The sequence below is a fragment of the Mesoplodon bidens genome (assembly GCF_964165515.1).
Source record: "Mesoplodon bidens genome assembly, chromosome: 20".
Classification (NCBI taxonomy): domain Eukaryota; kingdom Metazoa; phylum Chordata; class Mammalia; order Artiodactyla; family Ziphiidae; genus Mesoplodon; species Mesoplodon bidens.
This window is the reverse complement of record NC_138181.1, coordinates 19,611,362-19,632,286: the sequence shown is the minus strand read 5'-3', so window position 1 is coordinate 19,632,286 and position 20,925 is coordinate 19,611,362. Positions and strand designations below refer to the sequence as shown.

Sequence of the window (20,925 nt, the reverse complement as noted above, 5' to 3'; positions counted from 1 at the left end):
TGGTTTGATACAATCCCCACTTTCTCCTCCATCCACACCATGGCCTTCTAAAGGACTTCGGTTAAGCACAGTCTACTGTTCCTTCAACAAGAAGAAAGGAAAGCAATGGAAAATCTGGCAAGATGAATTGAATATGAGTCAATGCTTGGACTACTGGAAGTGAAAGACATGTCCAGAAATTAAAAAAAAAAAAACCTTTTAGCAAATTGAGAGCATTGATTGAACTTTGCAAGGAAGTGTTTCTTTTGTATTTTTCTTTTTTGATAAATGTCAGAGGTATTGAAATCAAGAGAATAAATAAAAAACATTGAGCAAGGATGATGGCTATGGATGGTGGCATTAAAAGTCTTACTTGGGGGGCTTCCCTGGTGTTGCAGTGGTTGAGAGTCCGCCTGCCGATTCAGGGGACATGGGTTCATGCCCTGGTCCGGGAAGATCCCACATGCCGCGGAGCGGCTAGACCCGTGAGCCATGGCCGCTGAGCCTGCGTGTCTGGAGCCTGTGCTCCACAACGGGAGAGGCCACAACAGTGAGAGGCCCGTGTACCGCAAAAAAAAAAAAAAAGTCTTACTTGTAACAGTGTGGAATAATCAGGGTAGAAGCCTATGGGGGTGGTTCTCTTAGAATCCATCCTAATGGGAGCTAGGCTGGGGGCACAAGGCTGGGGGCTTTATAGGCACAAAACCACAGAGCTACGCTCCAGCTCAGAATCAGAGTTAACTTCTTCTTGTGGTTTGGTTTTACATTTCAGTGCCCATGCCCAGTTCCCGCTGGTACCCACAGGATCATTCCTTCTTATTGGCTTGGTTGCTTGCAGCGGGTCCGGCGCCTGGGACCAGCTGCCCCAGGTGGGAGTGGCACGTCTTTCTAGGAGGTGGTGCTTAGCTTTTCTTTGTTTTCAGTCGCCATCTTGATGAAAAGCTAGTAATGTTTTCACTATCAAAGAACACCTAGAGCCATGTGTTATAGGCTGGCTCCGTGTTCTAGCATGTTTTGAAAAGTTACACTTTTTTCTTCTGGAAGTTTGAAGGGTCACTGAGACATGGGTGTGCATGGGGGCTGTTCCCCTCCCCCATGTTATATTTAGAACCTGTGCTGTTAGTTCATTTCTACCCAAATCCTACAGGCACTGTGTCCCTGATTCTGTTCCAAGCGCCCCTAACAGTGTCCCCTAACAATTAGCTGCATTTTTGGCTAATTGCAGCTCAGTGCTTGGAATAAACATTTCAGTTCACTTCTCAGGGGCTGACAGATTGGAGCTGCTGTACTCAGTTTCTTGTTTTATATTGTCATCAGCATCACCAGGCAGCTTTTTGGAAGATGGACATGTACTTAGATACAGATCGCTTACCCTCTAGAAGATCATTGCTTTAGAACTTCATACTTGGAATCCAACCTGGAGATTCTGATTCAGTGAATCTGGGATGGGGCCCAGGAAGTTGTAGTTTTAACAAGTATCTTGGGTGATTCTTATCATCAGAGAAGCCTGGAAAACACTGCTTTATTGTATACTCGACCTTCCTGTTCTCTCTCCCACCCCAATCACATAGACCTGCGAAATATTTGCATGTTGTCTTTGTAATGAAGCTGTACGCTTCTATTTGGCAGCATGAATATAACATGGTGATTTTGAGCCCTTGTGATGTTTTTAAAATGGAGTTTTACCAGATCAGTCTTCTTGGCACATTTAATTCACTACTCGCTCCTTTATGAACTTTGAGTTGTTAAACAATTCTGATGTCTTCGCTTCTGTTTTTGTTTTTTTAATCAGAAATTTAGTTCATCAGAAAAACCTGCTAAGGCAGCTGTTCAAAGTAGTGATTGATGTTCTTTTCAATTAAAAATTGGGGGGAAGGGAGAAACTGGGAAGTTGTTTCATTGCTATAGGGGTTCAGTTTTCCAAGATGAAAATAGTTCTGGAGATTGATTGTACAACAATGCGAATATACGTAACACTACTGAAATGTACACTTAAAAATGGTTAAGATGGTACATTTTATGTTATGTGGTTTTTTTACCACAATTAAAAAGAGTTTTGGGGAAGTGAACACAGGTTTATTGTCCAGATAAAGGACGGAAAATGAACATGTGTACCTCTGATTTGGCCAGGCACTGTGTTAAGGCCTTATCTACTTTTTCAGTTTATTATTTTAGTCTTTAAATGACCCTGTCCCAATTACACAGATAAGGAAATAGAAGGTCACTGAACTCAGAGGCCAGGGTCACTCAGATGTAGAGCCCAGGGGTCTGCCCAGCTCTGCCCACCTCTACACTCATGCTCTTTCTGGTTGTAAACTTCTGCCCTACCTAGGCTCCCTGACTCTTTCTGGAGCATCAGAGAAGCACGAGTCCTGTGCAGCACACCTAGGCTGGAGGGGACCTTCTTCAGACACATCTCTGTGCAGTGAGCGTCTCCAATGGATGTCCACTCTGGGTTCCCCAATCTTGTGAGCTGGTAAGATTTAATGTTGGCAAACTGGGAAAGTTTAAGGCTTACCTTTAACAATTCTTTAGCTATGAGGGACTCTCTAAAGGGGTGAGTTGAGAATGACAGAAGCCCCAGTTTGGAATGATGTACGTACAGTTCACCAATCCCCTTGACCAGTCCTGGGTGCATAACCGACGCCCACCAAAGCTCCCTGGGATACGCTGTAGTCCAGTGATAGCTTCAGGCTCTGGGTACCACTGGGAAACCCTTAGCCCACAGTGGCTGAAGGCAATGTCTCTGTCATGTCCCATCGAGACCTTCACTCCCTTGTCCTGGTTTTCTGTCACTGCCACCCCTCCTCTCTGTCCCCTGCAGGTCAGAATCAGAATGCTCACATTGACAGATCAGAGCTTTCCTACTATTTGCAAAAGCTTCCGTGCATCTGGGCGCAGTGGCATCAAGTTTAGAATTTAATGTCCTGGTTTCATTAACTATATTTCAATGACTTTAGGGACTGCCTTCCCTAATTATGCCTACTCAGCCCTGAGTAGGTCCATTGCTGGACCTTCTCCTATGTATTTGCTGGAATATGAGTCTCTTTTCGTCTCCTTTCTCTTTGACAACCCCCTGCCCACTCCCGCCAATAAAAGAGAATAACTTTTAGGATGAGGGCTTCCTGGAGAATCTATTCCATTGGACAGAAGGATTTGACAAGTCTGTGCTCACCATCAAACTTGACCTTCTGTTTCTATCCACTTAGGACCTGTATCCTGCCTGCCATCTGTTTTTCTACCATGATTTCATCTTTTATAAGTCACTTTACCTCTCTGGGTCCCACTTACTCATTTATTAAATGAAGGTCCCTTCTAGCCTGAGCATTCCAGGATTGCACTAATTTTTCTCTCTATTCCCAATTTTATCACCCCTGGAATGCCTCTCTTTACTTGGAGCTCTGGTAACAGAGAACAGGCAGTGTTGACACAGCCCACCCTTGGCTTCTCCTACCAGGACCCCAAAGACACTCTTGCACCTCCCGGCCTCTGGGGCCAAGATGACTTGATTCTTCTTGATGCAGGTGGAGGCTGGAGCTTTGTTTTAGGAAGTGGCTCAGAATGACTGAATCAGAGCTCAGGATAGTCCAGTACTGACCTCACAGTGACTGGTATCAGAGGAGCCCTAATGATACATGCTGCCCCAATGTCCTTATTCACATTCCTTTGCAAGTCCCTACTTGTAAAATGAGGTTACGATAATACTATGAAAACTTAAACTTACCCTCAATAACTTCTATCTTTTGCTGACAATCAATACTTTTCTTAAACAACTTTTCTTCAGTTCCAGCTGGTTTTGAGGAGTAGGGCTTTTTCCCCCTCATAGAGTTTTAAGAAATGCTTCCTCAGCAAATTGAGAATAAGAAGGTATATAAAATGTTGTCTCTCACTATCTCCATGACTCATTCCAAAGTGTTAGTTTAGAAACTTTTGTAATTCAGATGAAAGTTGCAGAAAAATGACAACATATAAAAAAGTCTGCAGGATCATTCCATAGTAGTCAAAACTGAAAACAGTCAGAACCAACATCTTTAAAGATGCCAATAAAGTTGGTGATGGGTATAGCTATGTCATGGGTACCATGATCCATGGGAGAGACTCAGGAGTGTGTTCCTTCTCAGTTATGGAATATTAGAGACCACTCAGCCTTTGTATGGTGGGAGTGCTTGCAATGACAGAGCATAAATTTTTAAAGCAATCCTTTTTTCCATTAATGTATTGGGTTAGCCAAAAGTTTCGTTCCGTTTTTTTCCGTAAGATGGCTCTAGTAACACTTAGTTGTCTTTAACTTCATTCGAAACAATTTTGTTAGGTTGTGACAGTTGTCACATCAGTGTGCATTTAATAAAAGACATCAAAATCGGTGAATTTTTGTGTAGCCATTTTAATATTGAAGATGGAAGAAAAAAAGCAACATTTTTGGCCTGTTATGCTTTATTATTTCAAGAAAGGTAAAAATGCAAAAAAAAGATTTGTGCAGTGTATGGAGAAGGTGCTGTGACTGATCAAATGTCTCAAAAGTGGTTTGTGAAGTTTTGAGATTTCTCGCTGGATGATGCTCCACGGTCGGGTAGACCAGTTGAAGTTGATAGCGATCAAATCAAGACATTAACTGAGAACAATCAATGTTATACCAGGCGGGAGATAGCCGACATACTCAAAATATCCAAATCAAGCACTGAAAATCATTAGGACCAGCTTGGTTATGTTAATTGCTTTGATGTTTGGGTTCAACATAAGTTAAGCGAAAAAACCTTCTTGACCATATTTTCACATGCGATTCTCTACTTAAACGTAATGAAAACGTTCCATTTTAAAAAACATTGTGACAGCCAATGAAAAGTGGATACTGTGCAACAATGTGGAATTGAAGAGATCGTGGGGCAAGTGAAATGAACCACCACCAACCACACCAAAGGCCGGTCTTCATCCAAAGAAGGTGATGTTGTGTATATGGTGGGGTTGCAAGGGAGTCCTCTATTATGAACTCCTTCCAGAAAACCAAACGATTAATTCCAACAAGTACCGCTCCCAATTAGACCAACTTAAAGCAGCACTCGACGAAAAGCATCCAGAATCAGTCAACAAAAAACACATAATCTTCTATCAGGATAACTCAAGACCCCATGTTTCTTTGATGACCGGACAAAACCTGTTAAAGCTTGGCTAGGAAGTTCTGATTCATCCCCTGTATTCACCAGGCATTGCACCTTCGCATTTACATTTATTTCAGTCTTTACAAAATTCTCTTAACAGAAAAAATTTCAATTCCCTGGAAGACTGTAAAAGGCACCTGGAACAGTTCTTTGCTCCAAAAGATAAAAAGTTTTGGGAAGATGGAATTATGAAGTTGCCTGAAAAATGGCAAAAGTTAGTGGAACAAAAGGGTGAATACTTTGTTCAACAAAGTTCTTGGTGAAAATGAAAAATGTATTTTTTATTTTTACTTAAAAACCGAAGGCTATAACTGATTCACTTTGTTATAAAGCAGAAACTAACACACCACCATAAAGCAATTATACTCCAATAAAAATGTTTTAAAAACCCAAAAAAACACCAAAGGCACTTTTTGGCCAACCCACTATTTGTTAATGATTCCTTGTTGATTCTCTATTGATTTATTGATTATGAATTTCATTCGTTCCTGTACTTATTCATTCAAAAATCATCCCTGAATTCTACCTGCCCTGTGTCAGACTCTGGATGAACCTCTGGCATTAATTAGAGCACTGAACAAGGCAAGGAAGCTCTCTGACTTCACAGGGCTTGCATTTGAGAGGAGGGTTATAAACCGACTAGTAAATGAATTGAATAATAACAGATTTTGATAAATGCCACAAAGCAATTAACATGGTATAACATTAATAGTCAAGCTAGAAATCACTGAAATCCTAATTTGCTTACCCCTTTGGTTTTCTGATTCTCTATTTTCTTTCCCATTGTTCCTCCAGACCAAGAGTTCCCTAACTCAAGTTCAAGTAACTAATGATCAGAAAACAAGCAAGTAGATGCCTAAGGGAGCGGTTTTTGTGGTTTTGCAGATAAACAGGCCTCCTCCCTAACCACTCCTACTTAGTACCTTTCTTACATTTTGGGAATCTTCAAAGTAGGCCATTTTTTAAAAGTCACAGGATCCTCATTGAAAAAAATTTTTTTGATATATGTATAAAATTACGGTTCAAGAGTTTTAAAAAAAGGTTTATATGTGACATAGCTCCACTCAAATTCATGATGTTAATTTTCTGAAATAACATTGGCAAGAAGAGATGAGAAATAAAATCAACCAACATCTAAACTGTGGCCTTACAAAGAGTTTGATGATGTCACCATGGAAAGAACAACTTGTTCCACTGTTCCCCACCCTCTGTCCTTTGTTCTGGCCTGGTTTTCTGGAACTCCCACTTCTGATCTGGGTTTTCCTACGGATTGGTGAACACCAGCAAAGCATTTACCTTCCGTGTCTGCTTATCTCGAATTTGTTTCATTTGTATACATGTTGCCTGGTTTAGATGAGTCCAACCTGTAAAAATGCTCTCTCCATGGGTTTCTGTTATTGTTCTATATCTTAGAATTGCCTGTGTATTTTAGCGCTCTCTTCAATTTTTGTTTTCGCTGCAAAATAATTAAAAAGTAATGAGATATATACGAGTGAAATTTAACAATCACGCTCCTCACCATAAAGCCCGTGCCAAGGCGATAAATTATCACGAGTGTTTAAAACAACCCGTCTGGTATTGAGGAAACCAAGTGGCTCTTTTCAAGTGGAAGAAAGACTGGAAAGGTTTTCTATATTAATGAGAACTGTACTTTAATTCTGTTGGGAGGGCTGCTGATGGCATACAAGGCTGTGTTTTATTGGGTTGAACATCTGTCACTGGCTTACAGAGCTGTTAATCATTCATTTCATATTCAGACTTATCAGTATTCATTAAAAACTCTCCATTTGAGCAAGTTTTTCCCAGAAGGAAAAAGTACCCTATTTTGGGGTCTTAGGTTTTTTTCTTTTCTTAAAAAAAAAAGTTCAATTTTAAACACATTTTTCAGCCAGCAGCAAGCAGCAACTGGCAACAGGAGGTGGGAACTTGTCATACATGCAGATGACCAAGCAGCTTGTCCCTAGGGAAGGTTTAGTGTTGGTAGGGGCAGGATTCAGAATTAAAATTTACAGTCACCAATTTCCATCTTGATTCCTCACCTCCAAGGTAATTTCAAAGTCGGTGCAAATGGCATTCCATTAGCACCTCTCAAGAGTCTTGCATATTTTTCTTGGGAGGTTGTAGAAAGCCTGAGCCGAAGTGCCTGGATGGTTAGGGCAGCCCTCTCACGGCCTCACTTACTTGGGAATCCAGGCACACACACAGTGTCTGAAGGTCTAAACAGAAAATAGGATGTCCTGCTCCAGCAAAAATCGAATGATTTTCCATATCTGCAGCAGAAAACTAATCCAGCAGCGATTTCTTCCGCCAGACCCACTTTGCAGCTCTGGCATGTATTAAAAATGCAAGAAATATGCACTATGATCCATGGTTGCTTATTTCCCATTTATGAGACACGACTATTCCTAATGTTACCTGTATGGTAATTACCATACATCATCATACCCACAGTCTCTCAATGATTCAGAGAGGAATTAATGTACACTGCATTTTTTTCATGTAGGCAAGGGTATTAGAATAAATCTATTAGGTTTAGTACAAAAGGACCAAACAACCCGTATCAAGAAAAAACAACCATTGGGTTTAAGGGAAACTATTTTCATTGAAATGGAATGAAAGACTAGGCCTTCTGTCTCTGAGGAATGAGAATATAAAGTATAAACTTCTGAAACCTCTAAGTCCCAGCAGAAATGCAGTCTTGCAGGAGAATGTGGACAGTAACCAGACGCCTTCGGAGGGAGAAGGTTTGGTCTCGGCTCTTGGGCACTCTCCCTCAGCACTCTTTCCTGTCTTTTTTTTTTTTTTTCTGTACGCCGGCCTCTCACTGTTGTGGCCTCTCCCGTTGCAGAGCACAGGCTCCGGACACGCAGGCTCAGCGTCCATGGCTCACGGGCCCAGCCGCTCCGCGGCATGTGGGATCTTCCCGGACCGGGGCACGAACCCATGTCCCCTGCATTGGCAGGCGGACTCTGTTTCCTGTCTTTGAAGCCTCCATGGAGGTGAGCACCTGCCCAGGAACGAGAATCAGTTTTATCCTGTACTGAAGGCAGATGCTTGGTCTCCTGTCACAGAACACCTGAGCGTTTATCTGTCCGAATACAGACTTTAGGCCAGCAGAATTTTTTCCAAGTGGGGGATGAGTGGCTGGGAGCCATATCCTGTCCCCCATCCCAGCCCAGCATCCGCAGGAGTCTCAACTCGTGGCCTGAACTTACTACCATAAGTGTCTTGTCAGGCTGTAGTTTAAAAAAAAAAATTTTTTTTAAATTTTGGCCGCACTGTGTGGCATGTGGGATCTTAGTTCCCCGACCAGGGATCGAACCCGGGCCCCCTGCGTTTGAGGTGCAGAGTCTTAACCAGCTGGACCACCAGGGAAGTCCCCCAAGCTGTATTTTGAAGAGATTGGGCCTCATCTAGTTTTAGTTGCAGCCTAAAGCTGATGTGGCCAGAAAGCAAGAAGAAAATACAGTGAGGAAAAGAAGACAAGAATTTTGCTTGTCCCAGACTGCGTCTGTGCTGTGTATTACTTCGTCTGGACTCAGTCTCTGGGAGCCTAAACACGTGGTTATAACTGCTGTAAGGTGTGGGGATCTCACAGCCCAGCAAATTCCCAAGTTCAAAACCACATGGAAAGGGCAAGAGGCAAGGATGTATTGCCTATCCACAGAAAAGTATTGCTGGGAGCATTTTTTTTCCCATTTTTAAACTCTTATTTTGAAATAATTTCAGGGTTTAAAAAATACAAAAAAGTACTGTATATCCTTCACCCAGAGTCCCCAAATTTAACATCTGACATAGTCACAGCTATGGGAGTATTTTAGTACAACCATCAAAATCAGGAGATTAAGCTTGATACAGTACTAAGATCTAATATTTAGACATTCAAACTTTGCCACTTGGCCGATTAATGTTCTTTTTCTGGTCCAAGATCCAATCAAGGATCTCACCTGGAATTTAATTTTCCTGTCCCCTTAGTTTCCTTTTATCTGCAATGTTTCCTCCATCTTTCTTTGTCTTTCATGACCTTGACGCTTCTGGAGAGTACAGGCCGATTATTTTGTGGAATATCCCTCAGTTTGGGTTTGCCTGGTGGCTCCTTGTGATGAGATTCAGGTTGTGTATCTTTGGCACATTTTTCAGAAATGTCCCATTATTGGTGAGGTGCACTTTGGTTAAGGTGGTGTCTCCTGGGCTCCTCCTTTATACAATTTTCCTTTTTTATCGAAACATAGCTGATGTACAATATTATATAAGTTTCAGGTATACAACATAGTGATTCACAGTTTTAAAGGTTATATTCCATTTATAGTTATTATAAAATATTGGCTATATTCCCTGTTGTACAAGGTATCCTTGTAGCTTATTTACTTTATACTTAGTAGTTTGTAACTCTTAATCTCCTACCCCTATCATGCCCCTCCCTGCTTCCCTTTCCCCACTGGTAACGACTAGTTTGTTCTCTATATATGTGAGTCTGTTTCTTTCTTGTTATACTCATTAGTTTGCTTTATTTGTTAGATTCCACACATAAGTGATATCATACAGTATTTGCCTTTGTCTGACTTATTTCACTTAGACCGTCTAGGTCCATCCATGTGGTTGCAAATGGCAAAATTTCATTCTTTTTATCTAGTTATTTTTTTCCCTTTGAAGAGATACTTTGAGACTAAATATCCTGTTTCTCATCATACATTCACTTATTCCTTTTAGCATCCTTTGATGATTCTTACCTGAAGCAATTATTACTGTGGTGTTTTTCCAAATGGTGGGCTTCTATCATTCCTTCTATATTTTTTAGTTGAAAATGTACAGTAAGGAAGAGCTTCCTTTTCTCTCATTTATTTATTTTAAAATTGTTCATATCAGTAAGGGCTCATGGATTTTTATTTATTTTCTGTGAGTTATCAATCCGTTACTACCATCATTTATTTTCTTGTTCAAATTATCCCTGGGTTTGGCCATTAGGAGCCCCTTCAGAGAGGTTCCTGTGTCCTTTTTGACGTGGCCCTATCATTCCTCGGGCACTTTCTTTCTTACTTTCTGATGTATCAAGGTGTTCCAAGCTCATCTGGTTCTTTCCCTGCTCCAGCCCTGGAATCAGCTATTTCTTCCAGGAAGACTGTTCCTTTCCTTGGAGATTGGTGTTTAGAGTCTAAGATCTTGGAGATGGTTGTCCTCATTGCTGTTGAAGTGTCATTACTTCTAGGCCTCTCAGTGGGCAGAGCTAAGAAATATATATTATAGACACATTTGTTTCTATTAATATCTGTACACCTATTAAAAACCTAAGTGCCTACTATCTCCAACTGCAATCCGAACCCACAGGGCTCCTTCTTACCTTCCTCCTTTCTCATTTGTAACTCCTTTGTCTGACAATGAGAACTCTAGTCCTCGTATATTTACCTACCTTTTCAGTCCTAGAATATACATAAACTAGTTTAACATCTTACCTTAAGTGCCTGGACTTAGTTACACAAGTGAGAAATTACATGTGGATTTTAAAATGTCATTTAAAAAATCCTCACTTTTCCTTCTCATAACATCACCCTTAGTAACTTTCTATAGTAATGCAAATTTTACCTTTTATTCTTCCAGAGACATCACAAGGCTGTCTTATTTCTTACGTAGGATTCCACATTTATTAGAGGCTTTTTTTTTTCAAGTAACTTTTACAGGAGGAGCGTTGGGAATGGAATAAAAATATATTTTCGTTTCTTTCTCTGATTTTACTTAGAGTATTTCAAACAGAACAAAAGAGGATTGTTAGCCAATCCATGTGTTTTCTTTCAATACAGTCACCTTGTCTTTTCATCTAGTTTAATTTTCATATTCGTAGAATAGGGAACCATCAGAGCTCTCAACATGCAAAGAACTGACTTCTGCCCAATTTCTGAAGAAGTTAGGATGATGAAGAACGCGAAGGGTTTCTGGAGACCTGGAGATTTATTGAGATTCTCCTGAGCAAGGATGCCATACCCTTGTTAAGGAAAGACAGAATTGACAAATGCAGCGTTCTCAGTATTTCTCTGTACTCTGAGACCCTAAACTCGTTGGCCTGGCCCTTGAAGACAAGCTACAGAACAACATTGCTGCTACATCAGTCATCACTGCAGAGGAGCTGAGATGCATGGAAACCTTGTAAACATCGTTTTTGCCATGAGAACACGGCCCACAGACCTCTACTCTGTGCCTCTACGTCATTTACGCATAGGGTGCCAACAATAGATCAAAGTCGAGGCAGTTAACGCTTCATTCGCTTGCCGCCCAAATTCACCAAAATCCTACATTGGTTCAGTGCAAAGTTGATCATTTTCTTTAAGACCAGCTCTGGCTAAAATAGGAGAGAGCAAGAAAAAATTTTGTAGAATATATGAGCCCAAGCCCTCATCTGTCCAAGATATTTGTACTATATTTCTAACAGTTAGCTCAAGTAGGTGAAAGTAATCAACCTTAATGGGTTAAAATCCCTACCAAAACAAAGATTGTTTCAAAAACAATTTAGCTGCGTAACTGTTACAAGGTTGTACCTTAAAAAATTCACAATAAGTTTTAAAATAAAGGGGTGGGAAAAGATATACTAGGAAAGCATAATAAAAATACAGCAGGGTGGGGACTTCCCTGGTGGTGCAGTGGATAAGACTCTGCGCTTCCAGTGCAGGGGGCCCGGGTTCAATCCCTGGTCAGGGAATTAGATCCCACATCCATGCCGAAACTAAGAGTGCATATGCCACAACTAAGGAGCCGGCTTGCCACAGCTAACACCCAGCACAACCAAATAAATAAATAAATGCTGAAAAAGAAAAACCCAACAACAGGGCTTCCCTGGTGGTGCAGTGGTTGAGAGTCTGCCTGCTGATGCAGGGGACACGGGTTCGTGCCCCGGTCCGGGAGGATCCCACATGCCTCGGAGCGGCTGGGCCCGCGAGCCATGGCCGCTGAGCCTGCACGTCCAGAGCCTGTGCTCCGCAACGGGAGAGGCCACAGCAGTGAGAGGCCCGCGTACCGCAAAAAAAAAAAAAAAAAAAAAAAAACCCAACAACAACAAAAAACAGCAGGGTGTCAAGAATATCACACAAAGTAAAATTAAGAATAAAAGAATCTAAATGGGGCAAGATGATATTAAAAATAATAAAAAATACAATAAACAAAACCTATAGTTATAAAACCTCATGCACTGATTATCATAGCAAAAATGTGCATAAGGCAATAAAACCATTGGGAGGCTGATGATAATTTAATAGATCACAATATTAGTGATAGATTTTAATATTTTAATATTTTAAATTACTTTTTAAAAAGTAATATTTAAATTACTTTTAATACTAATAATACTTTTAGTATTAAAACAGATTGAGGGTCTTCCCTGGTGGCACAGGGGTTGAGAGTCCGCCTGCCGATGCAGGGGACGTGGGTTCATGCCCCGGTCCGGGAAGATCCCACATGCCACAGAGCGGCTGGGCCCGTGAGCCATGGCCACTGAGCCTGCGCGTCTGGAGCCTGTGCTCCGCAACGGGAGAGGCCACAACAGTGAGAGGCCCGTGTACCGCAAAAAAAGAAAAAAAAAATTCCATATTAAACAAGTTTCTGAGTTATTCAATACTATTCAATGTTTTTTATAGTTTTTGGGATTTGGATGAGGCATCTGTCACACATAGCCACTTGACAACATTTTCAGTCTCCAATGATCCTTCCTCAACCCTAAATGGCAGAACAGACTCACTATCACTGAGACCCTGGCACAAAGCAGGAATCACCTACTGTACGTATCTTCTTCTGCTGGAAAATGGCCGTGTAGTATTACGTGTGCAGCAAAAAGGGAGTTAACTAGGTCCAGCAAGCAGCATTTTCTCCCAAAGCTGAAGATTGGTTCCTCCCATGGAGTCAGAAAGCTGATTAAGCATTTGTCCTTTGAGATGCATCACCTTGTGTGGATCACCAACAGCTTTGAACAGCGCTGAACTGCCCTATAGAGCCTGTGCCAGTTTGATTTGAGACTCCAGAAAGATTCCAATAATACATTTACTCCTCATTTTGTGGGTCTTTGAGCTCTCAGACCATACTCTCTACTTACTAGATTATCTATTTTTGGTGATGAATGTTTTGTTCCATCAGCAGTGAATGTGGGACTTCCCTGGTGGCACAGTGGTTAAGAATCCACCTGCCAATGCAGGGGACATGGGTTCAAGCCCTGGTCCGGGAAGATCCCACATGCCGCGGAGCAGCTAAGCCCGTGTGCCACAACTACTGAGCCTGCACTCTAGAGCCCACGAGCCACAACTGCTGGACCACCGTGCCACAACTGCTGAAGCCCGCACGCCTAGAGCCCATGCTCCTCAACAAGAGAAGCCACTGTAGTAAGAAGCCCGCGCACCACAACGAAGCGTGGCCCCTGCTCACGGCAACTAGGGAAAGCCTGCACACAGTAATGAAGACCCAACACAGCCATAAATAAATTAAAAAACAAAAAAACAAAACAAAAAAAAACAGTGAACAGTACCAAGACCTACACTTCAAGCAAGCACATTCCATGATATATGAAGGTTCTGTGGAAACCAAAATATATGATTAATCAGGGGTTCCAAACACATTGCACTGGAGTCATTGTGCCTCTGCTCTTCCTCTCACTCTCCAGTGCAATCTATAAGTCTATCCTGTAAGCCTTACCTTCACGATCTATTCCGAGTTCCACTGCTTCTTCACTACTTCGGTCCCAGCCCAAACCACCATTATTTTTGCTTAGATGACCACAGGAGTCTTCAGCTGATCTCCCTGCTTCCACCAGTGCCCCCCATTTTTTTTTAAAAGTGAAAGTCGTAGCATGTTACTTCTTTGCTTTAAACCCTTCAGTGGCTTTTTCCTTTGCTCAGAGCAAAAGCCAAAACCCATATAATGGTCCATAAATAGAATGATCATATGATTTATCCTATAAACAGGGACATTTTTAGGATGAAAGGGGGAGGTATGACAAATTATCCCAGAACAATAGGCATAAACAGGGCTATCTCAGGCAAATGAGCTATGGTCACCCTGTCTATAAAGCTTTGTATGATCTGTCCACCCCCTGCTTCCTATCAGCCCTCATCACCCACCAGTATCACCCTCTTTCTCTGCTCTGCCCAGAGAGGCCTCCTTGCTGTTCTTTGAACATGCTAAGTGTGCTCCCACCTCAGGACCTTTTGCACTTGCTCTTCCCTCTAAACGGAATGTTTTTCTCCCAGATAAGTGCGTGTCTTATCCTTTCCTCTCTTGTGGACTCTGCTCAAATATCCCCTTATTAGGGGGACCCTCTTTGACCACCCTGTAAATTACAGCACTCTCGTCCCCTCTCCCACTTCCCCCAGTGCTCCTTATCCCTCTTACCCTGCTGACTTTTTCTTCTACTTTCCTTATCACCATCTGTCATGTTAGATATTTATCTTTTATTGTTTATGCTCTGTTTTCTCCCACAAGGATGTAAGCTCTGTGAGAACGGGGACTTTAATTTGCTCATGATTATATCTCCAGCCTCCAGAACTCTGCCCAGCATGTAGGGAGTACTGTGAATATCTATTGAAGGAATGAGTGAGTGGCTGAAGTGAAGAGACCTGAGGAAATCATGGTGTTCCCTGGGGCGTAGCGCAAAGTATTTATGTTTAATCCCATCATGTGAAGTAGGAATAATTTGTCAGCAGAAAATATGGCCGTATGATCTTCGTCACATAAAATCATAAACACAAAAGTCCACAAGCAACATCAACAAAAATGAAACCCAGCAAGCTATTGAACTACGAAAGATGGGCTATTTCCAGGTTTTTACGTTCATATTTGCTTGCATCTTGTTAATTGATTTTGTCCTTTTACTCCTGCAAGTGCTGAAGTTCTTATAAGAGATACGTTGGAGAAAAACATATGATTTTGCACATTTTCTCCTTTAGCTTGACTGTTTCTAAGGAAAGAAAGCCACTGGTCACAGATTTTGGTCATGGAACACCTGGAGTGTTCTGCTGACTTGGGGCTTAAGAACTGGTGTAATAAATCACAATGAGTTCAACATAAATCGCCCTGGGAGAGCTTCCACATCCTTTCTAACATTGAGATCTGTATAAAATATCAGTCAATTTAATAAAAGAAAATTGGGATCTCATTTGTTATAATTATCATTTTAATTAAATTACTTACTAGGGAGATTGAATATTTTTTCCACACATGTTTAATATTTATGTTTTTTCTTCTGTGGATTTCGGTTAATCTCTTATGTCGATTTAGCTATTGTGTTAGGCTTTTTATTCTTGAATTGTTCGAGCTGTCTCTGTATGTAAGACCTCTTATGTTGTCAGTGGTCATTTGCCTTGTACTTTTGTTTCTGGTTGCTTTTTGCTACATAGAAGATGGGTACATAAGTAATTTCCTGTACAATATTTTGCCTTTGATTTTATATTTATAAAGCTTTCTACACCTGTGTGTATGTGGAGGGTTAGGGGAAAGGAGTTGTATGTGCATTAGTGTGTGTATGTGTATCTTTGTTCCTCTTGTTGTCATCAAGTGAGGCAAAAATCCTGCGGGTAACAGTTTATTACATACACACCACCCTGTGTCTGTCAGTCAGTCAGTCAGGGAGTAAATCACACTGGCTTTCTTTGTGTATGTCAGATTGGTGTGAAACGAATGCTGTGGACCAGCAGGTGTCCTGCTGTGGCAGCCCTAGTCTTCTGTGCTGGGAGACAGACAGTCTCAGAAACAGGAATGATGGGGTTCATTATTGTATGCTTTTCTGCCTTTCTTGTCCTTTCTCCTTATCCTTCCATTTTTCCATTCCAATTTCCTCTCCTTTGTAAGTTGCTGAACAAGTTTATAAGAACGGGGATTGATTTGTCTTAAGAAAAGGCAACTACAAGTTATTCTGTAAGTTTCCCAAAGGCAGGGCTATATTTTATTCATTTTTGAATCCTCAAAACCCAGAACACAACACATACACTCTACATTTGAATTAGGTGGCATAATTTCAAACTTGAAGCAAATGAGGAATTTCTTTGAGCATAGTAACAAGTATACACATGAAGTCATTGACCCCATTTTAATCAAAGTTGAGAGCGTTGAGTCAGACACAAAACAAAAGTAGAAAATAAATGGTAGAACAGTAACAGAGGGAAGTTTTGGAGTCTCTTTCCCTAAAATAAATGAAAGAAAATGGCTCTTTTGGAGAGCTTCTGCTTTTCTTATTGGTCTTTAGCTGGGGCCTAGACCAGCTCCTTCTATAGGGTTCTCCTGGATTTCTGATGCTGTCAAATTTGGCAGGAAAAACTGAGTGAGGCAAGATGCATTACTAGTGGGCATTCAGTCTTTGCAGTGTCCTGTCCTTTTTCTATCGGAGCATGTGGCCTCCATCTGGGAGCCTGGCCCTGCTGCTGTCCTTCCCCTGGCAATGACCTTGACATAGACAGCAGAGATGGAAGGTTCTAGTGTTTATATCGAATCCATTTTTGCTGATGACCCTGCCTTCCTTTGTCCCAAGTCTGGTGACTGACATTTGCCCTGTTTTCTTTTTCTCTGAATCACTATCATGTAAATCCAGGGGTTCTGCAGTCTCTTTAAAATCTGGACTCTGATTGGATTGAACTCCACAGGAGTCCTGAGCTCCACCTTCTTCTCCATTCAAGGTTTGGGTCTATGCTTCCTGCTGCACTGCTTATCTAATGACTGTCTGTGGGGAGTCAGGAACCCCCCCACCCCCGCCCCTGGCGTGTCTGGGGAAAGGGTCCCATGCCTCATGTCAATAACAGGCAGCCTCAACACCAAGCACGCTGCTTGCTATGTTCTCTCTACCACACCAAGCTGTTTCCCCGCACCTGCATCAATTTCCCCTCCATCCCTCAGGGACCAGGTCCAGGCTGGTTGTGGCCCCTTCCAAACTGCTCCATGTGGCCATGGCTAAGAGGATTGACTCAGCTATGTTCCAGGATGCTGCAATGGTAAACAAACTACAGGAGCATGACATCAGCAAACTCAAACTCCCGACTGAGAGGTTTCACAGTCTATAATGAGCAAGATGGTTGCCTTTGGCTTTTACACTGAGCTCTTAGCATTTGCCACCATCTTAAATACCACTCCTGTCTTCTCTATTTCTGCATCAAAATCTGTTCCTCTTTCACTGCAGCTCTTCTAAAGAACAGCTCCGCAGAGTGAAAGGATAAGCAATTTAGAATGTGTAAAGGACACCAATTTTTGGAGAGGCAGGGGGAGATGGCTCATACAGGCTGGCTTCTGCAGCTGTGGAATCTCAACGTAAGATTTATCTCCTAGGCTGGATGAAGCCGGCTCTGTTTACCTGTGTATCTGCTCCTTCAGCACTTGCAAACAACACCCTTCGGTTATTGTAAGGAGAAAAGGAACTTATTGGTAGAATATGGGGTAGCTCACAGAGTTCACAGCGATGGAGAATCCGGCAAGCACCAAGGGAAGCTGGGTGGTTAGCACAGGCTAGAGCACAGCACAACAGGTACAGACCGGTGAGGGTGCTGCTTCCTGCACTACTGCTTACATGAGTGCCCCTGGACCCCGAATGGTGCCACCAGGATGAATTCTAAATTGTCGCTGCCCCTAGGAGTCATTGCTCTAGACACAAATTATTAGGCAAGGGTGAATCATGGCTGTATTTTGGCTGTAACCTCATATCCTTGCTGCTTTCCATGAAGGCTCACACAAAGGCAGAACTTGAGAAGGGGGTTCAGATGCTGGATGGTCAAAAATATGGCAAATCCTTATTTCTGTTTTGACAACTTCCGTGAGAATACACATCCTACATCAATAGAGGTTCCCAAGAGTGACGCTGACATTCGTCTAATTGGAAGACTAGCTCCCAATGGCCAAGAGGCAGGAAGTTGAAATGGAACGACCTGGAATCTGCCTCACACTCACACTCTTGGGCTTAGTGTCTGTCCTCCCCTGGATGGCTGAGCCCATGAGGTCAGGGTCCCTGACTGTCTCGGTGGCATTACATCCCCAGTGCCTCTCAGAGGGTATTATAGGTTGAATTGTGTCCCTCTCAAATTCATATGTGGAAGTCCTAACCCATGTGAATGTCACCTTATTTGGAAATAAGGTCATTGCAGCTGTAATTGGTTAAGGTGAGGTCATAGGAGAGTAGAGTGGGCCCCCTAATCTAATCTGACTTGTGTCCTTATAAAAAGGGGAAATTTGGACACAGATCCACATACAGGGAGACATGCCTCGTGAAGAGTGGAGTTATGCCGCCACAGCTAAGGAGTTACCAGAAGCTCGGAGAGAGGCTGGAAACAGATCTTTCCCTAGTGCCTTCAGAGGGAGCGTGGCCCTGACGTGACCTCAGACTTGCAGCCTTCAGAACTATGAGACAATAAACTCCTGTTGTCTAAACCACATAGTTTGTGGCACTTTGTTATGGCAGCTCTAGGAAACTAACGTGAAGGGCCTAGCATAGAAAATGACAAACATTTGTATGAAAGAAAGTATACAGCATTGTCCTGTTCCTTACTAGCTGTGAGATCTTGATGAATGAATTTTATTCCATAATACGAGATGGAAGAAATGTCTCACTCGTTTTATTTCTTTAAATCAAATGTATTCTGCTCCCCATCCCACTGGGTTGGTAGCAAGTTTAATGTTACGATGGGTTCTCTTCTGCCCCACATCCCAGGCCATTGGGAAGGTCCTTGAGGTCTTATATCATCCAATACCTTTGGAGAGGACTTTTGTTCCTTGAGCACATGGAGAACCCAGTTTGCACCCGCTGGGCTTCTCACTGAGGCTGGTACCCTGGCCTCCCCAAGAACACCTAAGAGACAAGCTCCTATGAGTCTTGCCCTCCCTCCGTGGTGTAGTAAGTTTCAGCTGATTCTCACAACTCTTGAGACCAGGTGTTCATCTCTCCTCGATGCCCCTCCCCCCAAATCCTCTTCCTTTTTCAAGCTTGAGGAATAAAATCTCTCTCCTTAACTCTCACAGCTTCTTCTCTTTCCAAGGCACTCTCACCTTTCTCCTCACCCCTTGCCCTCCAGAGACATCTCAAAAGCTTTGGCTTTCTGACATCCAAACCAGCAGGCTATGCTTGACCTTGGCAACACAAGCCCTTCTTGAGGCCAGTGAATGCAGTGGTTGAGCCACCATCTTCATTGGGAACAGGAAAGTTCACTGTGAATGAAACACAAATTAATATATGTGGTAGATTGTGTTATTGTTCACAGTGATTTACTCTCTCTTTCTACAAAAGGGTTAGACACCCCACCCACTGCTATGTGACTTGTCATGTTCCCTTGTGAAAAATATGTATTCCCTGCCCCCAGTGATGTCAGGCTTAGCTTTGGCCAATGGGAGATGAGCAGACATGACATGATGATGTCTGAGCACTGTTTCCACTAGCCCCCTTACTTCTTCCCTTTGCTATGAAAATAGTATATTCCATACACAGGCATATCTCGGAGATATCACAGATTTAGTTCCAGACCACCGCAGTAAACTGAATATTGCAATAAAGTGAGTCACACGAATTTTGGGGTTTCCCAGTGCATATAAAAGTTATGTTTACATTATACTGTAATCTGTGCAATAGCATGATGTCTAAAAAAATATATACCTTAATTAAAAATACCTTCTGATAAAAAATGCTAACCATCATCTGAAACTTAAGTGAATCTTTTTGCTGGTGGAGGGTTTGAAATATTGCAAGAACTACCAAAATGTGACACAGAGACAAAGTAAGCAGATGCTGTTGGAAAATGGCACCAATAGACTTCCTTGACACAAGGTTGCCACAAATCTTCAATTTGTAAAAAATGCAGTGTCTGTGAAGTGCAATAAAGCAAGAATGATAAAACAAGGAATGCCCTAGAACTTTCAGCCTTGATTCTTGTGGAACAGACCCACAGCCAACTTGCAGTTTGTGCAGAGCCATAGTCTGGTGCTAACCCACAGGCAATGTGTTAACACAAATGAGAAATAAATCTTTGTTATTGTAATCTTCCAAGATTTGGGGCCTAGGGTTGTTTGTAATCACAGGATTATCTAGCAAAATCTTACTAGTAAAATATCTAAATAATCATTCTTCCACATTGGGAAAGATTACTTCCCTTCTCTGAGCCTCAGTCTCATTAGGCAGAGTTGATTGGCTGGACCAGGTGATGTCTTCGGTTCTTTCAGTTCTAATCTTCTAGGATTCTAAATCAATATGAGGGCTTCCCTGGTGGTGCAGTGGTTAAGAATCCGCCTGTCAATGCATGGCACATGGGTTCAAGCCCTGGTCCGGGAAGATCCCACGTGCCTTGGAGCAACTAAGCCCGTGCGCCACAACTACTGAGCCTGCGCTCTAGAGCCCGTGAGCCACAACTACTGACCCTGTGCTCTAGAGCCCGTGAGCCACAACTACTGAGCCCACCTGCTGCAACTACTGAAGCCTGCGAGCCTAGAGTCCATGCTCCACAACAAGAGAAGCCACCGCAATGAGAAGCCCGCGCACCGCAACGAAGAGTAGCCCCCGCTCGCCGCAACTAGAGAAAGCCCGCGTGCAGCAATGAAGACCCAATGCAGCCAAAAATAAATAAATTAAATAAATAAATAAGACCAGCTTCCTTCTGTATCCTGGGTCCACAGGGCTCATCCATGAAGCATCTGCTAACCTCTTGCCCTCTCCTCCCCACTACATTCTAACCCAGAGGTATATGACCAAGCAGGTAGCCAGCATTATAGCATAGGAAGAACTTAAGGCTTTGGAAACACGCAGACTCGGTTCTAATTCCAGTAACTAATTACTATCTGTTTGACTGTAATTCAGAGTTAAGTT

General features: G+C 42.4%; 1 long non-coding RNA gene across 1 annotated transcript in view; it reads left to right on the top strand.

Annotated features, from left to right (window-relative positions):
• Window positions 1-6,194, top strand: part of LOC308608292 — a 105,445-nt gene extending 99,251 nt beyond the window's left edge. Inside the window, exons 3-4 of the long non-coding RNA XR_014014134.1 lie at window positions 2,312-2,455; window positions 5,931-6,194. This is a non-coding gene — a long non-coding RNA (uncharacterized lncRNA). The remainder of the gene's footprint in view (window positions 1-2,311; window positions 2,456-5,930) is intronic.
• The last annotated feature ends 14,731 nt before the right edge of the window (window positions 6,195-20,925 follow it).